The 25104-nt window shown below is 38.9% G+C and overlaps 1 protein-coding gene across 7 annotated transcripts in view; it reads right to left on the bottom strand.

Annotated features, from left to right (window-relative positions):
• Positions 1–25104, bottom strand: part of ralgapa2 (Ral GTPase activating protein catalytic subunit alpha 2) — a 560288-nt gene that overhangs the window by 65161 nt on the left and 470023 nt on the right. The window lies entirely within an intron of this gene.

Below are 25104 nucleotides of genomic sequence, written 5' to 3'. Positions count from 1 at the left end.
TCTACTGTGCACTGTTAAAACTTCGTAACAACAACAGTAATTAGGAATTTTAATCAGCAAGAGAGAGCTTTATTTTTGCTTTTTCTGTTCAGTGCTGCATAAAATACAATTTTGAATCATCTCTTTTAGAAAGAGCACATTGGTAACACTATAATGTATGAAATTGGATTGGCTTTGTTTTACCCGAGCTGCAGCTTTCAAACATGCATTATGGATGAACCACAAATAATTGTGTAACAAAACCTGTACAACTAAACTGCGGTCTTGGTTAAGATGTAATTAAAAGTAACGAACAGTGCTGTTCAGTAAGATTAAACCTTCAGCAACACATAATCTCTGAACCTTTCACTGCTCACTTTTGTTAAATTTCTTGCATGTTTCCAGAACAACTACCTTTATTTGCCATAATTACAGTCATTAAAATATTTACTTAAAATATATTTATTTTGTTTTAAATTGAGCAGTATAAACCTGATTTTTTAACCATTTTAAAGAATACTACAAATTAATGTTAGACATTTGCTAAACATTTAACTTAATTGCATACTAAGACAATTAGAAATGAAACTCAAGTTTCATCTGAAATATTAGCATATTTTAAAATTCCTGTATTTTAAAGGATTATTTCTCAAACTGTGAAATGTTGTTAAGTTCATATTCAAAATAATATTGGATGTACAAGAGAAACCAATATTTCAGGTGAGATGCTAAACCGAGATTCTTTTTTCTCCTTTAGCACACTGACCTTCACATAGGGTCCAAGTTAGAACAAGTTCCTGAATTATTAACACTGAAAACCAAATATCTTGTTATGTATTTCCGTTTTATTTGTCTAGGACCTAGTTAGCTGGCATATTTTCAAAGACACAGTAGCCCTTATCTGACAAGAATACTCCAGTCCATGTGAAACACCTTTGGATGTTCTGAGATAGAGAAAGGTACTACATGACAAGCTCTCTTTTTTAACACACTCTAGGCCCGTAAATATGACACCTTTCAGATTGCTGCACTGATGGATGTGATAGGAAACAAATAGAATAACTACAGCATATGCCGGGAATTGGGAATTGGGGTCAGGCTGTAGGTGAATACGAATTTGCGCCTCTAGTCTTGCACAGCCTGCAAGTTGATGAAACACCAAAATGAATCATTAGAACAATTCAACTACCACAAATCAATTGCTTGTTCAAAGAGGCGCACTGACTAGCTATCTGGAAAATTCAACAGCACCCTTTCAAATTAATATCTCGTTAGATTGGTTTTTCAAGAGGGTGCATGTTGGATCCAAATAGAGTGGATTCTGCAGAACATAAACTGCAGGGCTGGGGAAATCCATATAGCAGTTTGAATAGTTCAATGAAAACTGCATTTATAAATGACAATATAACCCCTGTAAAATTATGAACTATGTGCAAATGGTCCAGGCGTTATTTCAGGCAATAATTTTTGGCAAGGACAGAAAAGCCGCCAATTCTTCCTCATGTAAGAGATTCACTGAGACAGTCTTGTAACAACTATAAAGTGTACATTTAAAACTGGATAGCATGCTTTTTTAACATTATGATTAAAAGGTTAAAGATCAAGTCTATCGAAACTGTGATTCAGAACTAAAAACTGAATTTATATTCCATGGTAGTGCAATACTACAGACAGTGAAGTATTAAACCATGGAGTAGACAAGCTTCGTACATGATCAGAATTCTCTATGGATGTGGTATTGAATATTCTTTGTCACTTTTAGTCAAGATTCCTGTCAAACTTCTCTGACAGAAGGCCCACATAGGTGTCAGGAGAAAGCAGAAATGGACTTGCCTGTGCTGCCACTATATAGCCCGTGAATACACAGTCTCCAAGTTGACATACTAAAATGGATTACATGACCTCCTCTACTGTAAAGATGAAGCCACACTCTGGTTGGAGGAACAACACCATATATTCCGTCTGGGTAGCCTCCAACCTGATGGCATGAACATTGACTTCTCTAACTTCTGTTAATTCCCTACCTTCCCTTCGTACCCCATCTGTTACTCTGTCCCTCTCACTATACTCCTTGCCCATCCTCTGGGATTCCCCCCTCCCCCTTTCTTTCTCCCGAGGCCTCCCATCCCATGATCCTCTCATATCCCTTTTGCCAATCAACTTTCCAGCTCTTAGCTTCATCCCTCCCCCTCCTGTCTTCTCCTATGATTTCTGATCTCTCCCTTTCCCTCCCCTTCCCACTTGCAAATCTCTTACTATCTCTTCTTTCAGTTAGTCCTGACGAAGGGTCTCGGCCCGAAACGTCGACTGTACCTCTTCCTATAGATGCTGCCTGACCTGCTGCGTTCACCAGCAATTTTTACGTGTTACATGAATGAGTCATCATTTCCAGAAAGCCACACAAACAAATATTTCATAGCTACATTAAGTATCAGTACATCCATATCATCAGAGTTCCAAAATTAAGCAGATCATGGAAAGTGCTGTGGAGAATACTCGTTATATCGAGAGAAGTGTCAGCATTTTCATTAGTAGTTGGAGCTACACAATCAATGAAGCCTGAGTATGCTCGCATGTACTGAAGAAATTAGGTTACACAAGATACACGATGACAAGAATTGTTTTATGTCATGTTCTCAGTAACATATTTTTTCCAATATGGTTACAAGTTGTGAGGTTTAAAAATATACCTAAATGCTTATATAGTCATTTAAAATTTCAATTTACTATAAACAAATCCTTACTTGATCAATTTAAGTGCGATAAACCAAATTTAAGAGTTCATAAGTAATCTTGGATAAATTTTCAGCCTTATCAAGTACCACAGAAAAATGAATCAGCGAACTGGCTTATGGTGAGTTGAACAGCAAGAGTGATCACTTCACTGCATCATCATGTTCTAGTTATTATCTGGGCTTGAGACCTTCCCACATCTTCTCAGGTCCACTTCAGTATTATTTCACAAAGACCAGACAGGATCCAGGATTTTACCCATGCGAACTCTATTAAACAGCAGCTCTCATTCCTTTGAGGAAGTAAATTTAAACCTGTTGTTGACAATAATTTTAACAAAGCTGCATCTAGTGATGTGGAATGTGGAACATTTTAATGCAGTATGTAATTATTTAAAATTCTCAATGGCAAAGAAGAAGTTTATGTAATGTGAACAACATCAGCTGCAGATTTCCCCTTCCACCCACACAACCAGTAATATATGGTAAATGATCACAAAGAGGCAAGTCCTAATTTGCAGTGTTCATTCAGAATTATATATTGATGGCACATGGCTTAGATAGCAATATTGAAATGTATAAGCTGAAGTAATTCTTGTTTTAAATTTTTGAGGCTGTGCACTGTGAAGAGGATGAAGACCCACTTCATTCTGAGGATATTCAACCTAACCCACTGGACAACAAATTGAAGTCAATAAAAACAAACAATGACAGAATATATCACAGGCAGAAAATCCTGTCCCATCAGTTTCCTGCTGATGGATAATGTTAAATATTATTTAATGTTATTAATTAATTAATTAAATAATGTTAAAAATATTCTATGGATATTTTTCAATTCTGATGCCACATAAAAGTAAGTCCTGAAACTACAACTATGAATGGCAAAAGCCATTGGAAAGAAGGAGCAACACACACAAAATGCTGGTGGAACGCAGCAGATCAGGCGGCATCTATAGGAAGAGGTAGAAGGAGGATGTTTTCTCGTGCAATTTTCCACACAAATAAAAGATGCAGTTTTTAACTCCTAAAAAAACCTACAAATTAAATATGGGTTTCAAATGATAGCATCAAAACTAAGTTGCCAAACTCAGAAATGCTTTGTTGATTATTTTTTATATACAGCTGCCACAAAATAACAGATTTCACCAAGTGTGTTAGTGATAACAAACCTGATTCTGGTCTTCTGCTTGTAGCAGCACTTAATGTGAGTAATGTTGATTCAAACATATATACATAAAGCAAACACGAAGAAATCTGCAGATGCTGCAAATTCAAGCAACACACATAAAAAAAAATGCTGGTGAACGCAGCAGGCCAGGCAGCATCTATAGGAAGAGGTACAGCTGACGTTTCGAGCCGAGATCCTTTGTCCTGACGAAGGGTCTCGGCCCGAAACGTCAACTGTACCTCTTCCTATAGATGCTGCCTGGCCTGCTGTGTTCACCAGCATTTTTTAATGTGTGCTGTATAACCATAAAGCTGCAGGTTTTAATAAAATTCAGATTTTAAAAAAATATTAATTTACAAGCATAAGACATTTGTCTGGAGTAAGCAATAAGGCCTTGAAAACAAAATAAGAACATATCATTTGGCAGAAAAACTGCTGGAGAAACCCAGCAGGTCATTCAATATCTGTGGGCAGAAATGGACAGTCAGCATTTTGGGTCAAGGCCCTTTGTTTAAACATATCGTCTGATTTGACTTACTGGCTGTTCAGACAAAGCTCATGAAGTATATGCTCATTCAATATCATACAATCTATCACAGAAGCACTGCAGTGATACACTGCTGATGATAATGAGAGAAAAGTAACTTACAATCAAGTGGAACCACCTAGTGTTTGCATAATTCCAAGAGAGGACCACTGATCTATCAGAAAGTCATGTTGAGACTTGCTGCAAGTCATGAACATCTAATCTAAGTTTCCACTTAAATACAGCTCAGATGAAGTGGCTGAACGTTAGGGCATGCCAGCTTTCTGATGTGTCATATTTACTAATGCAGCATAAAAAGATTTTGTGGGGCTGTTTAAGGTTGGGCACTGAAGTGCTCCTGATCTGCAATTATTTCTCAGCAAACACCATTAAAGCATATTAGGTCATCTAACATTTCAATGCTGTTTTGGAGCCTTCTCTGTAAACAATTCATGTGTCCTATTTGCTGATATAATGAGAACAACTATATAATTAATTATTTCATTGATTTTTGGGGTGTTATGGAATCTCAAAATGAGTGGTACTACTTTGCTGCAAGTTTTTTTTCTCTCCAATACAACATGATTGTGTGTTGGTTGGTGAGGGGCTAGGGGAAAGGTAGAGGAGAAATTTACTGAATGCCAAGAAGTTCCTTCTTTATCATTATATCTCATTTGTCAGTGGATTGCTGAGAAGCAATGGAAGAGGCATGGAAGGAAATTATTGGCCTTGGCAAATACAGAAAGCAAAACAGAAATCAACCCCCCCCCATCATGAATCACTGGCTTGTGATATTATCAATAGAGAATAAATGAATGAAAAGAAAGATGTATTTTCAAGTCATAATATAACTTCTGACAAGGGAAACCCATTCAAAGCAATGACTTAAAACATGGATATTTGTTAATGTACTGTATAGCCTACACTATAATAAGGGACTACTTTATGTTTTAGTAACACATCGTTGCATGCGCTATTAGGCGTGGATTGATCTGTATGTGTGTGTCAAATTCGGACTCTACCAGTAAAGAACCATGAAACTTAGTTCCCGTCTCCCGCGTTTTTATTAATAACATAGTTGTGTAAACAGGCCACATACACAACAAATTGGTGACGAGACTTATGAACCTACATCTTATAGGAACGCCGTGTTTTAGTTGATAACGACACTTGGAGGAAAAGAGAGAGAAGGGAGATAAATTAGACCGTAAGACCATAAGCCAAAGGAGCAGAAGTTGGCCATTCGGCCCATTGAGTCAGCTCCGCCATTTTAACGTGAGCTGATCCATTCTCCCATTTAGTCCCACTCCCCCGCCTTCTCACCATAACCTTTGATGCCCTGGCTACTCAGATACCTATCAATCTCTGCCTTAAATAACTCAATGACTTGACCTCAACTACCGCCCGTGGCAACAAATTCCACAGATTCACCACCCTCTGGCTAAAAAAATTTCTTTGCATCTCTGTTCTGAATGGGCACCCTTCAATCCTTAAGTCATGTCCTCTCGTACTAGACTCCCCCATCATGGGAAACAACTTTGCCACATTCACTCTGTCCATGCCTTTCAGCATTCGAAATGTTTCTACGAGGTCCCCCCTCATTCTTCTAAACTCCAAGGTGTACAGTCCAAGAGCGGTCAAACGTTCCTCATATGTTAACCCTCTCATTCCCAGAATCATTCTAGTGAATTTTCTCTGTACCCTCTCCAACGGCAGCACATCCTTTCTTAAATAAGGAGTCCAAAACTGCCCACAGTACTCCAAGTAAGGTCTCACCAGAGCCTTATAAAACCTCAACATCACATCCCTGCTCCTATACTCTATTCCTCTAGAAATGAATGCCAACATTGCATTCGCCTTCTTCACCACCGACTCAACCTGGATGTTAACCTTAAGGGTATCCTATACGAGGACTCCCAAGTCCCGTTGCGTCTCAGAACTTTGAATTTTCTCACCATTTAAATAATAGTCTGCCCTTTTATTTCTTCTACCAAAGTGCATAACCATACACTTTCCAACATTGTATTTCATTTGCTACTTCTTTGTCCATTCTCCCAATCTATTAAAGTCTCTCTGCAGACTCTCTGTTTCCTCAGCACTACCGGCCCCTCCACCTATCTTCGTATCGTCAGCAAACTTAGCCACAAAGCCACCTATTTCATAATCCAAATCGTTGATGTACAACGTAAAAAGAAGCTAGCTCCCAGCCCCAACACGGACCCCTGTGGAACACCACTGGGAACCGGCAGCCAACCAGAATAGGATCCCTTTATTCCCACTCTCTGTTTCCTGCCAATCAGCCAACGCTCTATCCACGTATGTAAATTTCCCATAATTCCATGGGCTCTTATCTTGTTTAGCAGCCTCATGTGCGGCACCTTGTCAAAGGCCTTCTGAAAATCCAAATACACAACATCCACTGCATCTCCCTTGTCTCGCCTACTTGTAATTTCCTCAAAAAATTGTAATAGGTTTGTCAGGCAGGATTTTCCTTTAAGGAAACCATGCTGGGTTCTGCCTATCTTGTCATATGTCTCCAGGTACTCCGTAACCTCACCCTTTACAATGGACTCCAACAACTTCCCAACCACCGATGTCAAGCTAACAGGTCTATAATCTCCTTTTTGCTTCCTTGCCCCTTTCTTAAATAGCGGAGTGACATTTGCAATGTTCCAGTCCTCTGGAACCATGCCAGAATCTATTGACTTTTGAAAGATCATCGCGAATGCCTCTGCAATCTCCACAGCTACTTCCTTCAGAACATGAGGGTGCATTCCACCTGGTCCGGGAGATTTATCTACCTTTAGACTATTCAGCCTCCTGAGTACTTTCTCTGTCGTAATTGTGACTGCGCACACTTCTCTTCCCTGCCACCCTTGAGTGTCCAGTATCCTGCTGTCTTCCTCAGTGAAAAAAAGTGACACACGCATCTAGACGGAATGCGTTCATTGTGCTAGGAAAAAGGACATGTGAGTCAAGTGGAACGTACAGTGACTGCAAGGAGCTAGCTAAAAAGAAAACAAAGAAAAATGGGACATAACAAAGATGGCGATGATTGGAACCATTACAGCATTTGATAGTGGCATTGAAAACTGGGTAACTTACCGAGTGAAGTTATATTGTGACGCTAACGGTGTTAATGATGAAAAAAAAGCCAGCGTCTTACTCAGGCTACGCCCACACTAGACCAGGTAAATCCGTAACCAAAACTTTTTCTCTTTGTTTTGACCCTCTGCCCACACTGAAACGGCGCTTTCCTCCCCCGAAAACGGAGCTTTTCTAAAACACCCTCCAGAGTGTTTAAATTTGAAAATGCGGGTTGGCCATTGTAGTGTGTACGGGGTAACCGGCTAATTTAAAAAATGTTGTCATGACGTGCCGGAACAAATGGTGGCGACAGCGCAGCATTTCATTGTTTTCTTGAAAGCAACCTCCAACACCACAACAACAATATCTGACAATAGATGTGTAACAGCCTAATGTAACATTGTATGGAAATACAAGATAACGCTGATGCAGACATGTTTTATACATTTAGCAAGGTGCTTTATTAATGTATTGCTTGTGCAAACATTCAATAGATGCAATTGTCACTTTTTCCCCAATAACTCGTTTTATTGCACGTTAAATACAGCAAAATAATACACAAAGACATGGCAAAAGTAAAGGCAAACAAATGAAGTAATAACAAATTTCACTTTTGCCCAGTAACAAGCCTTATTGTATTTAGTTGTAGCTGTCGTCCCTTTCATCGGTGAAGAGACTATGGTTGTAGGAAATGTTTCTGGGCAAACGCACACCAAGTCTTTCGTTTGGCAATTTCCTTTTAAGTTTTTCTAGTCTGTAACTGGACAAAAGCGTACCAAGTTTACCATTTCCTCTTCGTTTGTTTTCTGTGTGTTCTGCACGTGCCCAGTAGGAGGAGATTCGCCCAAATACCCATTTTAATGTGGACGGAGGAATTTTCAAAAACGCCTGGTGTGGATGTCTATCGTTTTTACGCAAAACCAGCGTTTTCAAAATTATCCGGTCTAGTGTGGACGTAGCCTCAGTGTTATGGGAGCAAAAACATATTTTCGGATGTCAGCAGGTAGATTTGACGAGAAGAAGCAACCGGAAATGCGTAGGAGGAAATGCGATGCTACCAAGTGGGCCAATCACAGTTGTTGCGGTCTGCATCGCCGGGACGGGTAGTTACATTTTTGAGGAGGTGTGTGTCAGGCTATGGCGTAGGGTATGTGGTTACGACGTACCTACAGCGTAGATTCGATGCAGAAGTATAAATTAGCCTTAATGGTGTTAATGACGAAAAGAAATCCAGCGTCTTACTCAGTATTATGGGAGTAAAAACATACGGGCTGCTACAGAGCTTGTTAACCCCTGAAAAGCCAGCTGACAAAACATTCAAGCAAATAGTAGACACTCTCCAACAGCATTTAAATCCCAAACCACTGGTCATTGCCGAAAGATTTAAATTTCAGAAATGGAATCAGAGCAAAAATGAAAGCATTTCTGAATATTGTGCTGAATTGCGCAAATTATCAGAACATTGTCAATTTGGAGCTGGTCTATCGGACGCATTGAGGGACAGGTTAGTGCGTGGCATGCACTGTGAAACCACACAGAAGAAGCTCCTGTGTGAAAAAGACCTTACATTAGAGAAGGTGCTGAACGTTACAATATCATTGGAAACAGCAGCATGGGGTGCTTCAGAGATACAACAAAAATCTCTGGATTATGCTGCAAATAAAATGTCACAACAGAAATGAAGGAAAGAAATATTACTGTTGTGGGAACATGTCACATGGCCCTGAGGACTGATGGTTTAAAGACAAAGAATGCAGAAATTGTGGCAAACAGGGCCACATTGGCAGAGTATGCAAAGCTAGTAAACAGCAGAAAAAGGTCAAAATACAGAGAAACAAGAAACCCCAGGAAGGAAAATACAACAATGTACACAAAATGAAAGAAAGCAGTTCTGATAAAAATGACTCAGACAAAAGTGAATTGTCTTGTCTGCAACTTCACAGCGTGAAAGAGACAGATGATCAAAGAGTAATATGGATCACTCCACAAGTGGCAGGCGTAAGACTGAAAATGGAGTTGGACACAGGCTCAGTTTTAACAGTGATCTCTGTACATGACTACAAATGACTGTTTTCTCACATAGCTCTGAAACGAACTAAGCTACTGCCAAAGACTTACACAGGACAGAAAGTGCGTTCTAAAGGTAAAATTAAAGTGACAGTGATCTACAGAGACAAAACACAGCAGCTGAACCTCTATGTACTGAAAAATGGAGGACCACCATTGCTGGGATGTGAATGGCTCAGGAAAATCCAGTTGGATTGGCACACCATCAAGGCACTAGTTGTGTCAGCAAAGGAGGGCAGCAAGGCTACATCTGAGAGACTGTCACAAATACGTGCTGACTCTGAGGAAGTGTTCATGAAAGGAATAGAAACACTTCAGGGCATGCAGGCAAAGATTGAGATTGAGGAAAATGCATGTCCAAAATTTCACAAAGCCAGACCAGTGCTATATGCAAACCATCCTACAGTAGAGGCAGAGCTGAAAAATCTGGAGCAGACTGGGGTCCTGTCAAAGGTGGATTGGAGTGAGTGGGTCATGCCTATTGTTCCAGTGATGAAGAAAACCTCCAGCACAAAACCAGGAAAACCAAACAAGGTGCGCATATGTGGAGACTATAAAGTGACTGTTAACCCAGTTCTCCGCACAGTACAGTATCCTCTACCTCATATTGAGGACATCTTTGCTTCCTTGTCAGGAGGGGAACATTTCACAAAAGTCGATTTGGCCCAGGCTTATCTCCAAATGGAAATCGATAAAGCATCCAAGAAATACCTGACAATAAATACACACAAAGGACTTTACCAGTACAACAGGTTGGTGTGTGGGATAGCATCAGCTCCCCTGCAGGGGATTCCAGGGACTCAGTGTTACCTGGATGACATCATTGTCACCGGCAAAGATGACGACGAACATCTTTCTAACCTTGAACAAGTGCTCACCAGGTTACGAGAATATGGGCTCAGAGCTAATTGACAGAAATGTTGAGTTTTTCAAAAAGGAAATCTCATACTGTGGGCGTGTGATCAACAAGGATGGCTTACACATGTCTCAAGACAAGATAGAAGCGGTGCTTAAGGCACCACCACCTGAAAATGTGTCTCAGCTGAGAGCATATCTTGGACTAGTGAACTATTACCACAAGTTCTTGCCTAACCTATCCACAGTCCTACACCCACTGAATGCACTATTACAGACAGGGACACAATGGAAGTGGACTGAGAGCTGTAAGAAAGTGTTTCAAGAAACTAAAAAACTCATAACTTCGGAAGGGGTGCTCGCACACTTTGACCCCTCCTTACCAATCCGACTGGCTTGTGATGCCTCACCCCATGGGAATAGGAGCTGTGTTATCGCACAAGTTTCCAGATGGCTCAGAAAGACCAATAGCCTTTGCCTCAAGAATGCTAACTTCAGCTGAACGCAACTACGCACAGATTGACAGAGAGGCCCTAAGTCTCGTGTGGGGAGTCAAGAAATTCAGTCACTACTTGTATGGCCAAAAGTTTACCCTGCTGACTGACCGTCAGCCTCTCGTGTCAATCTTCAACCCAAGAAAACACGTTCCAGTGATGATAGCACAAAGGCTGCAGCAATGGTCTCTTTTCTTAGGAGGTCACATGTATGACAAGGAACACAAGGGGACCAAGCAACATGGCAATGCAGATGGGTTGTCACGTTTACCACTGCCAACTTCAGAGATAACTACACAATTGGATTCAGCAGAGGTCTTTCACACAACAATAGTTGAACAATTACCAGGGACAAACAGCCTCATTGAAAGAGAAACACGCAATGACCCCATGTTGTCAAAAGTGTATGACATCATGGTAAAAGGATGGCCAGCGCGTGGTAACACACGGTTTCCAGTCTCCTCAGCAAGGAAGGAGCAGTTGTCAGTGTGTCAGGGAACTCTAATGTGTGGTTCACGAGCTGGAGGAACTGCACAAGGGGCACCTGGGTACCGTGAAGATGAAAAGTCTTGCCCGTGCCTATGTGTGGTGGCCAGGAATCAATAAACAGATTGAGGATTTGACCAAGAACTGCTCTGGATGTCAAAAGATCCAGAACACACCACCACAAGCCCTTCTCCATCCATGAGAATGGCCCTCATCACCATGGCAATGAGTGAACATTGACTTTGCTGGACCATTCATGGACTCTATCTTTTTAATCACCGTCGATGCACATTCCATATGGCCGCAGGTCATCAAAATAAAGACAACCACAACGGAAAAGGCCATTACAGTTCTGAGGGCCATGTTCACCAGGAATGGCATACCAGAACAAATCTGCACAGACAATGGATGACAATTTGTTTCTGAAGAATTCCAAAGTTTTGTGAAGAACAATGGAATCAAGCACTTTACATCTCCCCCTTACCCTCCATCCGCAAATGGCTTGGCAGAAAGATTTGTGCAGACATTCAAGAAAGCCATCAAGGCAATGGACAGCGAAAATCGACCACTTTAACACAAGATCGACAACTTCCTCCTTGCCTATCATAATGCAGTACATGCAACCACCAATCAGACTCCAGTGATGATGTTTCTGAACAGGAACCTGAGGTCCTGCATGGATCTTCTCAAACCAGATGTATGGCGTGATGTAGAGAACAGACAGTTCAAACACTTGAATGCTAAGTGAACACGGAGCTACAGTGTGGGACAGTCAGTTCTTGCACATGATGACTGGACTGAAAAGTGGCAGCTGGGTACAATTTCCACCATAGACGGGCCACAGGTGGAGGTGGGAAAGAACGTATGGAGACATCATGTGCACCAAATCCTGGATGCTCAGGTGAAAAACACAACAACACTTCGCCCGGACTCCCCTGACATAGAAGCAAACACTCCTGATGTGACCACATCAGCCTCATCTACAGATAACCCTCTCATCAGTGCTGATGACCAACCTGATGTACCTGTGGAGACTCATTCCCCAAAGCAAATGTTTCAGGGCAGACGTTACCCGGACAGGCAGAGAAGACCTCTCCAGAGACTTGAGTTCTAAATGGGTCTTAGACCAAAAGTAAAAATAAAGGAAAAAGAAGGCTTGTTATAATTTGATATTATTAAATTACTTTGTTATAATTTGTAAACAATGGTAGGTGTTTGTATGTTAAGGGTAAATATATTTGTATAGCATAGTGCCCCAGTTAAAAAAAACAGTTGATACCCTAATAAAATAAAAGGGAAGGAGTGTACCATATAGCCTACATTATAATAAGGGACTACTTTATGTTTTAGTTACACGTTGTTGCATGCGCTATTAGGCGCATATTGATCTGTATGTGTGTGTCAAGTTCGGACTCTACCAGTAAAGAACCATGAAACTTAGTTCCCGTCTCCCACGTTTTTATTAATAACATAGTTGTGTAAACAGGCCACATGCACAACAGTTAATAATAAAAATACAAAGTGATCTTAAGATGAATGGATTTTAAAATTGACTATGGCAGTTAAATAGGTCAGCTCTTTTCAAGCAACAGAGTCACCTTACAATGAACAGATGCACACTAATATGACAGAGATTAAATTAGCTTCTCCACAAGGCAAGTTAAAGCAAAGGTTGTGCATAAGATGACAATGTTGAGACCTGAGACCTCAGATCTTCCACTAAAGGCTGTTGGATCTTTTACTCTCTCTCTTTACTTCCAATAAGAAATAATGGCATTACTTGTTGATTTGTAGACTTGCTTTGTAATTCCAAATTACTTTGACTGAAAGACACAATTTCTGCTTCACTTTCTCTCTAACAGCAATGTCAGGTACAAATAAAAAGGTATTCAGACTATAGGACTAAAAAAGTTCAAGTCTTTCCATATTATGGACTTTGGAAACTAGTTCTCTTTTAGAATGATAAATGGAAATTGACATTTATTTACCTGACTTAATTTGCATTCAATTGAAAATCGCTGATATGTTTTCAATATCTCCTGATAAGGAATTTAACACCCAAATTTCTCTACTGTGCCAAATTTGAAGGACGAAGAACACACTGATTAAGTAATTCAAACCCAGCTAGAAATTAGTTGCATCTGTTCTAGTTTTTACTGTATATCCCAGTTTTTCTCCACAAATGACACCAGAAAGTTTGCGGGTTTTGCAATTACAGAACTGCCAAGAATCGAAAATTGCTTACCTTAAATATGGGTTGTACTGTATAATCAATACAACAGACACAAATTTACTGATATTAGCTAAACCTAAAAATAAAAAAAAGATTAATAGAGTGGAATAAGGCATTTGAGGATAAGAGAAATGTCATGCAAGTAAACTTCTTCCTTTCAGCTACTGCTTTTTTATTGTTATGTGGAGCTTGGTACGATGAGTTTGATGCCTATAAGAACTGGGATCTGTTATGTTGTCATTGGGAAAAATGACACATCTCTGGTCATTATCAATTTTCAATTGAGCTTTTGAAGCAGAAAGACCTCGAGCATCCCACCTTGGGTCGAATTTGAATGAAAATCACAAAGGTATATACATATTTCAATAAATCATTTGGACATCCAAATCCACTTCTATTCAATCAATTAGAAGGTCTGGTAATCAGATTTTGAATATTATGAAAATTAATGGCTTCTAAACCAAATACTAGTAAAATTTGATTATTTATCAAATTACACCAACTGTGCCTTTTCAAAAAGGTATGAGAAATAATGGCATTACTTGTTGATTTGTAGACTTGCTCTGCAGTTCCAATTTACCTTGTCTGAAAGATTAAACATACTTTCCTATGAAATTTGGACAGTATATCTGCCATGTCATTAGGGATAATGTAATGTACAAATTAGTGTGAGTATATCATCATATAATTATACTTAGATATGAGCATATTACTAAAGATAACTAATAATCTACTCAAATAATTATTAAAGCTTCTTCCGGCCTAATATTTGAACATTTCTCATTACAGCTATGCTCCTAATACTTACTTGTAACTAAATACCAATGTCTTAAGGTAGGCAGCTACAGAGCAGCTATTATCAAGAAGGTAATATACGCGTTTAATTTAACTTAATAAAACATAAGCTAAATTCTGTATTTTAGACATCAGGTTTGTCTAAATACAAATACTGGCATTTGCTTCTTGATTGAAATACTCTATATTTTGTGCCTGAAGTACTTAGTAACTTTGTATCAGTACAGTAAATGGTTTAGTCTCCTAATTGTCTAGTAAATCTTATAATTCACAACAAATCGAATGTAGGATGTTTCATACTTATTATATTAGCTCTTCTTCTCTAGCTCTAGACAATTGCTGTGAAATCTAAAGATCACTCTGCATTTCTGAGGATACAGTATAAGCTACTGCAGTGTGAACACATATTTGTCCAGTTGCATCTTTCATGTGTTTTGCTTTTCTTGACAGTCACTAAACCCCAATGCCCTGGAAGTGTACTTCTGAATTGCAGAATTTGGTTTTGAATATACAAGTTTCTTCTTCAACCAATCTCTTCCTAATAACAAGCAGTTTTGCACCTTGGATCCAACTTCCCTCATCCCCACCATCTCAAATACTTAGTATAAAGATTCTGAATAGAGGTTGTTACATACTTCATGGATATCTTATGACTGTCTTATGAGGATGATGAACAGGTGTCCCCCACTTCTCGAACGTTCGCTTTACAAAACCTCACTGTTACGAAAGACCTACATTAGTACCCTGTTTTCGCTTTCAGAAGGTGTTTCCACTGTTATGAAGAAAGGCAGCGCACGCCCCAAGCAGCCACTCTGCCCGGATTCGGAACGGCATTGCTTAAACATGTTGCATTGAGCAGCCGTTAGCAAGATGAGTTCTAAGGTGTCGGAGAAGCCTGAAAGAGTAAGGGCGTTACACTTAGCGTAAAACTAGACATAATTAAGCGTTTCGATCGTGGTGAACGAAGCAAGGACAAAGTGAGTTTGGCTTGTGGAAGTTGACGAAGATGATGTTGAAGAGGTTTTGGCATCCCATGACCAAGAACTGATAGATGAAGAGCTGATGCAATTGGAAGAGGAAAGGATAACAATCGAAACCAAATGCAGAAAGTGAAGCAACTGCGTGAGATTTTTGCTGCAATGATAAAGTACGACTTTAATTTTGAAAGGGTACGTAGGTTTAGGGGATATTTGCAGGATGGTTTGAGTGCTTACAAACAACTGTATGATAGAAAAATGTGCGAGGCTCAGCAGTCAAGCAAGCCTTCCACATCAGCCACAGCAGACGACGAACCTCGACCTTTGACATCGAGGCGGGCAGTCATAGAAGATGAGCTGCCTGCTCTGATCGATGATGAGATGACACCCCTGTGTCCCACCACCCCAACACTCAGGCCCCGGACAGATACTGTACTGATTCGCAAAGAACGCAGCGGTAGCCGGGAGGCACACAGCACATCTTTAAGAAAAAAGCCGAAATAAACATGCTAATTAATTAGGTGCCGCCTAGCACGTAATTGTCGGCCCAGATCAGAGGCGATGCAATCGGCAATCGCCTCTGATCTGCGCCGACGTTTATGTGCCGGGCAGCACCTAATTAATTAGCATGTTTATTTCGGCTTTTTTCTTAACGATGTGCTGTGTGCCTCCCGGCTACCGCTGCGTTCTTCGCGGCAATGTATCGGGTCAGCGGCCCGGAGGATGGGGGCCACTGCACCACCCAGCTTGCGATGACTCAGTCTAGCACACCATCATCAGTGTGCTCAGCGCTGTTTTCCCAATTTCGGTAAGTGATACTACACTGTACATATATTATTTCTACTTTATATAGGCTGTGTATTTTTCCGTGTTATTTGGTAGATTTGGCAGCTTCATAGTTTAAAGGTTACTGGAGAGCGCATTGATGTCAACAGCGCTTGCGTGAGATTTTCTGCCGAGAGCGCTTGCGTGAGATTTTCGCTACGGAGATCTGTGCAAGCAATTGTTGTAGAGAAGTATTTCTACTTTATATAGGCTGCGTATTTATCATATCATTCCTGCTTTTACTATATGTTACTGTTATTTTAGGTTTTATGTGTTATTTGGCATGATTTGGTAGGTTATTTTGGGTCTGCAAACGCTCACAAAATTTTCCCATATAAGTAAATGGTAATTGCTTCTTCGCTTTACGACATTTCGGCTTCCGAACCGTTTCATAGGAACGCGCTACCTTCAGATGGCGGGGGAAACCTGTAATGGTCTTGTGGAGGTCACATGATGTAATTTTCCCGCCAGTGAGGTCACATGATGACCTGTTCTCAACAGGTATATAAAAGAGACTCTTGATGTGACGCAGTTAGTTTTGTGTTAGATACTCCGTTTTGCTGCGTATTTGGCTTATGATGCAGTTTTGTTTTAAAGTGGAATTCTACTTTCTATTGAAGATAGTATTGGAGAGTGAATACCTTACCAAAGTGCAGGAATTCGCTGAGCCGAGTAAAGCTGATATCGTTTGGCAGCTTAGGAGAGGATCGACCTTTATTTGAATCTTCGTTCAAGAAAAAGTGACCTGCAACTGAGATAACCCCTGCTAAAGTAGGAAGGATAATGCAGAGTCGATTCTCCAGAGGAAAAGGTCAGTTCCTTTAAACAGTTTTATTTCCGTCGTCATGAATCCTGCAGATAAGGCAGATTCCGGCTGGGATCAACTGTAACGGCACATCTTCGAGGAATTCTTTACTCCAGGAAAGTCTCTTCTAATTAACTGTATAAATCTCTTGGACTTTCAAATTTACCATTCTAAGAACTGTGTTCAAATTCATCACTTTAAGAAATGTTCTCGCATTTACCCTTTTAAGGACTGTTCCAGAGTTGCCGTATAGCAGTTAACTTCCGGTTAAGTTAGTCGTATAAATATGTTTCACTATTTTTGAGCAAAGTTTAATAAATGTTTGTTTGTTTTTATAAAACCTGACTCAATTCTATATTCATTGGTGCCAGTCATGTGACAAGGTCTAATAATATAATGTCCCAAAGTACATTTTTTTGTTTATATGCAACCATTTCTCCTTTGGAATTCACTTAAGAGCTTTTCTCCCTTCTCCATTTTCATCAGCTTGCTATCAATCCACATTATATCCATTATAATAATGTGTGCAGTTATCCTTGAAAAATCACAGGCAACTTCACATGATCCTGACACATTTAATACTTTGCAATCAAATTAATGGTAACTTTGATCTAATTGTTATAATTTATATTATCCTTATCAAACAGATGCACATGCTCTCCAAATTTTATAAAACAAGAGCACTGGATTTTGAGCTACATTGTTCCTTCTAATTCATAATATACGATACTCAATTATCATTAAACAAACTTATATTTTGATTAATGAGAATACTGTATATTTATGATATGGTAGGAAATAGTAAAAGTGTAAAAATAATTTTCCACTTCAGTTGTGTTTATACATTTACAATTCTCCTTCATTTGCCAGCTTTCATTAGGGCTCAATATCCATCAGAAACAATTTAAAATGAAGCAAAATGCAGAGTGCAGAATTGCTTCTGTCAGGAACTGCGAGAAGATGTTCTAATCATTTGAAGTCTGCACTTCAGGGTAGCATGCCATTCAACAAGGAACAGTTACTCCGTCAGAAATAATTACTGTAAAAATTAATAGAGAAAAATGAAGTTGACAAATTCAATTGGTTTCATACTAATAATGGATCAAATTTTACTACTTTCAAAATAAACACCTATCACATAAAAAATACATGTAGGTCCTGAGCAGGAATAAGATCAAACAATCAAAAGTTGTAGAGGTGAAAAACTTGGCATTCTACTGACAATGAGGGCTGTAATGTCAGTCTTTGTAAACTATAGAAAACTGCTGGCCTTCCTTTTCAAAGTTAATTAAAATATGGTAGATGAGATGTCAGCGGAGTTTTTTGCAAAAATGAAGGGGAGAGCCCAAGACCCGAACCATGCAATGTAAGGCATGGTTTCTCTATTTGAGTGTGCAGCGGTCTGATCACAGATTTATATGCAAATAAAGCCTTACTACTCTAGAACTGACCACTATCAGACATAATAAAACAACACCCTCTTTAGATGTGAATAAAGCCTAACAACACTAGAATTGACCACTGTTAGACATAATAAAAAGAGCCATCCTCTTTTGATGACGCCTTATTACACATTTTACATGATCTTTTAACAGATCTTATTTGTATGGGTTTTACAATCAAGTCATCCTCAGTCAAGGCTTAAAGGTATGACAATTTTTAGCATCACTTTGAACACCATAAATCATTGCTATGAGGAGAGGTGTTCAAGCTGATTAGCTTTGCAATGTGGCAGTGTGAACATGAAGTGAAACAACTTTGAAACCTTTTCTTCCACGTTTTAGAATTTCTGTTCTTCACTCTGATCTTTGGGATCAAAAACATGAATTTCATTCAGATCCTGTATTATATTTCAAAGCTTATTCACCATATTTATCTGGTTTCTATTTGGATATATTTGGGTATTTATAGTGGGCACGTGGCCAAGTGGTTAAGGCATTGGACTATCGACCTGAAGGTCATGAGTTCGAGCCCCAGCTGAGGGAACGTGTTGTGTCCTTGAGCAAGGCACTTAATCACACATTGCTCTGCGACGACACTGGTGCCAAGCTGTATGGGTCCTAATGCCCTTCCCTTGGACAACATTGGTGTTGTGGAGAGGGGAGACTTGCAGCATGGGCAACTGCTGGTCTTCCATACAACCTTGCCCAGGCCTGTGCCCTGGAGAATGAAGACTTTCCAGGCGCAGATCCATGGTCTCGCAAGGCTAATGGATGCCTTTACTTTATTTGGACATAATGTAATTTTTGAAAAAAATGTAATTGCATATGCTTACATTTGCATGCATCTAGAATAATTAGGAACATTAAGTAATTCTTTATCTCATTTTGAAAGTTAAGCCTCTTCTTTACTGGAGGCCCTCATTGCCTGGAACGTCTGGGACGAAAAATGTTTGTCCCTTATTAGCCTTTTAAGATTATTCTGTGCGAAATGTTCCTGAAAATACCACCAAATTCAGAATTTTTCAGAATATTTTTCTATATTAACAAACATACAGATATCAAAGTAAACTGTAACTTTCAGTTTCAAATGATAGACTATGTTCAGTTATATTCAGATGCTCAGAACGAGAGGAACATAAGATATCAGCATCTTAATGTTAAATCAGATAATCATTTTGAAATATCCAACTGAATATCAATACAATTAGTAATGTGCTATTTTTCAGAAGAAACATCTTCTCAACTAAGAGAATGCAAAGACAGGAATTATAACTCCATCAACAACCTGAACCCTAGTGGCTAACGTCTACTAGCGGGAAGAATAGGGAAGCTGACATCCCTTGACTAAATCATTTTCATCAAGAAACTGACTTATCTTTGACTATGTTTTGTTCCTATTTAATCAAATAAGGCACGTTGCCTGTTTGACATAGATGTCTTTTTTTTCTATGTAAAGAGAAAATAGCAAAAATCATTATAAAGCATTATAAATTCAGTTAAAAATATCACAATAAAATTCTAAGGATATGTTTGTTATTTTTCTGCAATTAGTGTTGATCTGCCAATACAAAAGGTTTAACTTACATTTTTAAACTAGTATGTTCTGTGCAGCATTCTGAAGAAGCTTACAACGATTAATTTAGCAAATTGTTAAGTTCTACTCTAATTAAACCCCTCTGACATACTTCCATTTCATGAACCATTCTGCACCAGAGTTTGGGCACTTGACTCATCCTGAAGCCTCTGCCAATTCAATCTCATATCATTTGTTAAAATATGAACGAAATTGCCTGGAGACAACTTCCTCGAGAGATCTGGCCACTTTCCACATCTCCCACTAGCCTCAGTGCAACAACTAGTTCATCATTTGCTGGAGCACAAGTACCCATTAATGTCTCACTGTTCTGGGACACATTTACATAGTTACCATTGAACAGTTCAAAATTATGGTGCACATTCAGAATAAATGCTGCTTTTGCCCATGAGGTTTATTTAAGAAAAAAGGGAAAGCACGGTAACCTGAACATCCAAAATAAAAACAGAAGATGCTCAAAATACTTTGCAGGTCTGTAAACATTTACGGAACAAATATTAATATACTGGCCTTGCCAAGGTGAAATGCCATCAACATGAAATATTAACTCTCTTTCCCCCTCCATAAACACGAAAGAATGGCTTTGAACTTGTGGTTAGCATGAGTTGCCCAACAATACTTCTTTCTCTTAAAGATCACACTTATTGTACCCCCAGAGGAATTTGTTCATGAAGCCAGGCAGATTCTCAGCAGTAAGACCCTATATGCTAGCACGACCTTCCATGAAATGAACGCTTCAAACTTGCAATGAGGTGGAAGGAGGCAAAGTCCTCCCACAAAACCCTTGAAGCAACAATGATGTGAATGTTGTGACTGTGATCTAAATCACCAACGAGATATTGTTGGTGATGTATAGGTCTTTATTCATCTTGAGAAGCAGCATTTTTCTGGATACCCTCTTGGTAGAGTCTCTCAAACTGAAAGTACTTCACACTTTTGTACCCTTAAAATCAAAGGTAACAGCAGGTAATTCAATATAAATTCAAATGTTAAAATGCCATGGTTTGCTTCAATATTTTGGGTTGACAATGCTTCTTTTGAATTACATACTACAGAGGGAGACACCTCTGAAAGTTCAAACACCTCTGTTGGGACAAAATAACTCACTCAGATGATCTAGAAGCCTTTGTGGACAGAGATCCCAGATAAACAAAATTAATGTTATCAGGGCTGCTCTGAGTACACAACTATCCTAACTATTGATTGATCAACTATACTACTGACCATGCTTAATGTGCTAAGAAGTGACAACCTCAGTCTGGTTTGTCACCTTGAATTCAGTCACAAAGGTGCAAAGTAACTTATGTTGCCCGGTTTGATGCGGGTTAATTACCATAACACCATTGTCTTACATTTGGCTGATGTATACAAGAACGTCTCACGGTCACCTTACTTTGCACATCTCTAGCAGCCAGCCCCCTGCTGTGGATCAGCAGTTTGTGTTCTGTTGTTTAAAACTTCAATCTGATTACTGCTTGCAGTTTACATTAAGAACTGAAGACGGGTTCTTGCTTGAATTAATATCTAATGCAATCACATAATTTCATAACTCCAGAATAATCCTTAACAGTGAAGAGTCATAAATAATTAAAAACACCACAATTTTGTGTAGTGGTGTAGTAGCTAAAGTTACTGCGGCACAAGTCCAACAATTTAAATTGAATTCTCACTTCAGATGGTGTGTGTATGGAGTTTGCATGGTCTCCCTCTCACTACTCTGTTTCTTCATGCTGTAAATTTCTCCTTACTGTGAGCGGGCAGGAGGAGGAAGAGGTGTTGACAGGTGAAAGAGAAATGGAGGAATATGATGGATGGGATTAGCATAGATTTGATTGATCACATGGCTCCTACAGCACTGAAATAGATGAAAAAAAGAAAACACTTAAAAACATTGAAATAAACTTAAACACAACTGAACAAATGAAAACAGCACTTGCTTATAGCTGGTGATCTTCTCCTTTCAAGTCATTGCCAGGTTTAACCTGCCAGATGTTGTTTGAGCTAGTTCCCAAACAAATATCATGGAATCAGCACAACTCCAGAAGGAATCCAGTATCGGAGTGTGGTTGTGAAAAAAATACTGCACAGTAGATGTCAATCTTGGATTGCCAATTTGGAAATTGCACTCAATATATCCATGTTCAAATCATTCATACATAATAAGAAAAGCAGTGAGCCTAGAGAGCTCTATTGCATACTACTTCTTATCTGAATGAGAACCCTTTACATTATTGTTTACTTGGTCAGCTGTTTATTCAGATACAGGCTTTTATAGTACATAGGCTTCAACCTTGAAGCCAGGCCTACTACATGACAACTAATCAAATACCTCTTGTAAATGCATACATCCTACATCAGGCTTATATTAATTTCCTTACTCACTCCCTACAACTAAGTTAAAACCCATCCATCTGAAAGGTCTTCTTAGGTTCAACTACAGTTTTGCTAGCAAGCTTTAGTTTTGATTTTTCACCAGATCTGTTTACTCTCCATGAAATTAGCCTTCCCAAATTAAATTTCATCTTGGAGTGGTCTATCACGTTTACCACAGCTTTTCTAAATGGATGATATTGCGATATAGATTTGACATGGTTTAACAATGCTTTTGTATGCTTGTCCACTGATACTTGCCCCACCTGACCCAGAGTGGCATCAAGCAATGCAGGTTTCCTCGCTGGGCAAGGAGCAATTTTGATCAAGTCGAGTCAGGTCACTTTTTATTGTCATTCGACCATAACCGCTGGTACAGTACACAGTAAAAACGAGACAACGTTTTTCAGGACCATGGTGCTACATGAGCAATACAAGAAGATTGTCCTGAACACACTTCCGAAACTCCCACATACCTTTACCTCTTTATGGACTGTTGATGTCTCCCATTACCACTACTCTGTGGCTTTTACATATCTTTGCAATCTCTGCAAACATATACCTCAACATTTTTTGCATGAGTTGCCAGCTCACAGCATAGCTCAAAAAGGTTAATCACACCTCTATTATTTCTAAATTCTAATCATATAAATAGAATTTATTTGAAATATTTGTAACAGTATCAGTGAACTTTTGACAAATTGTGCCAAAAAAGTCTTGGGCGTCTTACATATCCCATAGATAAAATGTCTGCTCCAATGAGTTCCAGAAATAAATGAATAGCAGAACTTGAGTATAGATTCCAATTGCACTCAAAGTCCTTCATCAATTTGGAAGATTTGGTTATTGGTGGGTAGAGAAACTATACCTACCAAAATGCCATGCAGACTCTTTCAGCACTGGGAGATGTAATGATTGTTAATTTGCTCCTTAATCATCCAGATAACAATTGCCAGGATGTGGTTCAGTTTTACAGGATGCTATCTTGTACAAGATATTGGGGAGGGGGACAATTAGGGTTTCAGATTACCTTGGTCATCCAGTAAGTTTTATTGCATCCAATATATCCCAGGAAAATTGTTTCTGCTATTTTTAGGTAGGATTTCCTTATGAAACATTTTTTTCTGTAAATAAGCTTTAAAAATTCTATTTTATGTCATTGGATATTAACTAAGGATAAAACTGGTTTGATAACTATTCTGATTAGTAGATTAAGGGAGTTTTTTAAAGGTTATACCACGGAAAGGATAACATTAGATTTTTTGGAGGTGGAGTTTGAAAACTGCAAGCCAGAGTTTAACATTTGTTTGATTGGAAAGCTTTGTAGATCAGAACGCATGGGTAAAATTTGCTTCTATGTCAGCAACATAGCTTTGTCACCTCTTTTCCACGCTTACTTTTCACTAGCAACAAATGTATGATGTCCTTGGCAAAAAGAAGATCAATACTTGAATCTTGAGGTGGTGGTTGGTAAAAAGATGCCTGGCAGGCTGATAGGAGTATTTGAACCTACCAAGTCCAGGATGTAGATAAACAGGTTGATGACACTGCAAAAGAGATGGACTGAATCACTGCTGCTAAATCCATTTTGCCCTGAGAAACTAGGACTGATTTGTCTTCTTGAATCATACATACTACGTATCTGACTAAACTTGCTAAGTCACTTCAGAGGGCAAATAATGGTCTATGAGTGTTCTGGGACTTGGGTTACAAATAAACTTAAAAGGAAAAGAAAGGTTCCCTATTTAAAGAACATAATTAAAACAGCTGGGCTCCTTACATCAAATCCTATAACATAATAAACCAATGATAATTCAATGAAAACTCAGTTTGAATGGATCTTTGAAATTAGAGATGCCATAATACATACAGTTTAAAATTATACGTACATAGAAATAGATGAAGCAAATATGTCAGTAACATTTATAGATTTTCCTCGTCACTGTTTGATTTTCAGAGATTGTTCTGTTGCGATCTCCCCAATAATGTACACAAAAGAGCTCGGCGTTCAATTCTTTATAACAATTGCCAAAGCTTCCTGAAACCAGAGCAACATGTCTCTCTGCCAACTGTGTGAATAAACCTGACAACGATTCATAAACCAAATCATCCTTCTGCTACAGCAGATTGAGAGCATACCAGCAACAGATTATCAACACATTTTAATGTGCATCAATAGTTCAGTCCTGGAATTAAAGGCATTATGTCATCCGGTTGTGAGGATGAAGTGTGATACTGGTAACCATTCACAACAGCCTAAGATGCTACCATGGTAACAGCATCGGCTTAGCAACTTAAAAAAAAATGTCAGTCAAAATTCAAGCCGTTTCTGGCTGTTTGCTGGCAAAGTCAAAGGAATCACTTCAAAAGAATCCTGAAGAATTTGATTAGTAGTTTTTTGTCGTATATTTTTAAATGTAAATATTTAATATATTGAAGAGTGATAAGTGCATTGTAAGTGGGTTGTACATTATCTCTCTCTACTATCAAAACAGACAAAATATTCAATATTAAAAGTTGCAACATATGGTGGTTCAGAAGAAATTTGGCAAAATTTATCCAGTGGTTACAGAGATAGTATTCACAGAGGTAGGAGATCATGCATCATGTTATAGCTGATTTATAATTTATAAGTATATGCTTTGTATAAAGATGCTGGTGAAAAT

Source organism: Mobula birostris, chromosome 8, assembly GCF_030028105.1.
Source record: "Mobula birostris isolate sMobBir1 chromosome 8, sMobBir1.hap1, whole genome shotgun sequence".
Classification (NCBI taxonomy): domain Eukaryota; kingdom Metazoa; phylum Chordata; class Chondrichthyes; order Myliobatiformes; family Myliobatidae; genus Mobula; species Mobula birostris.
The sequence above is the reverse complement of the archived record's forward strand: the minus strand, read 5'-3'. Positions and strand labels throughout refer to the sequence as shown.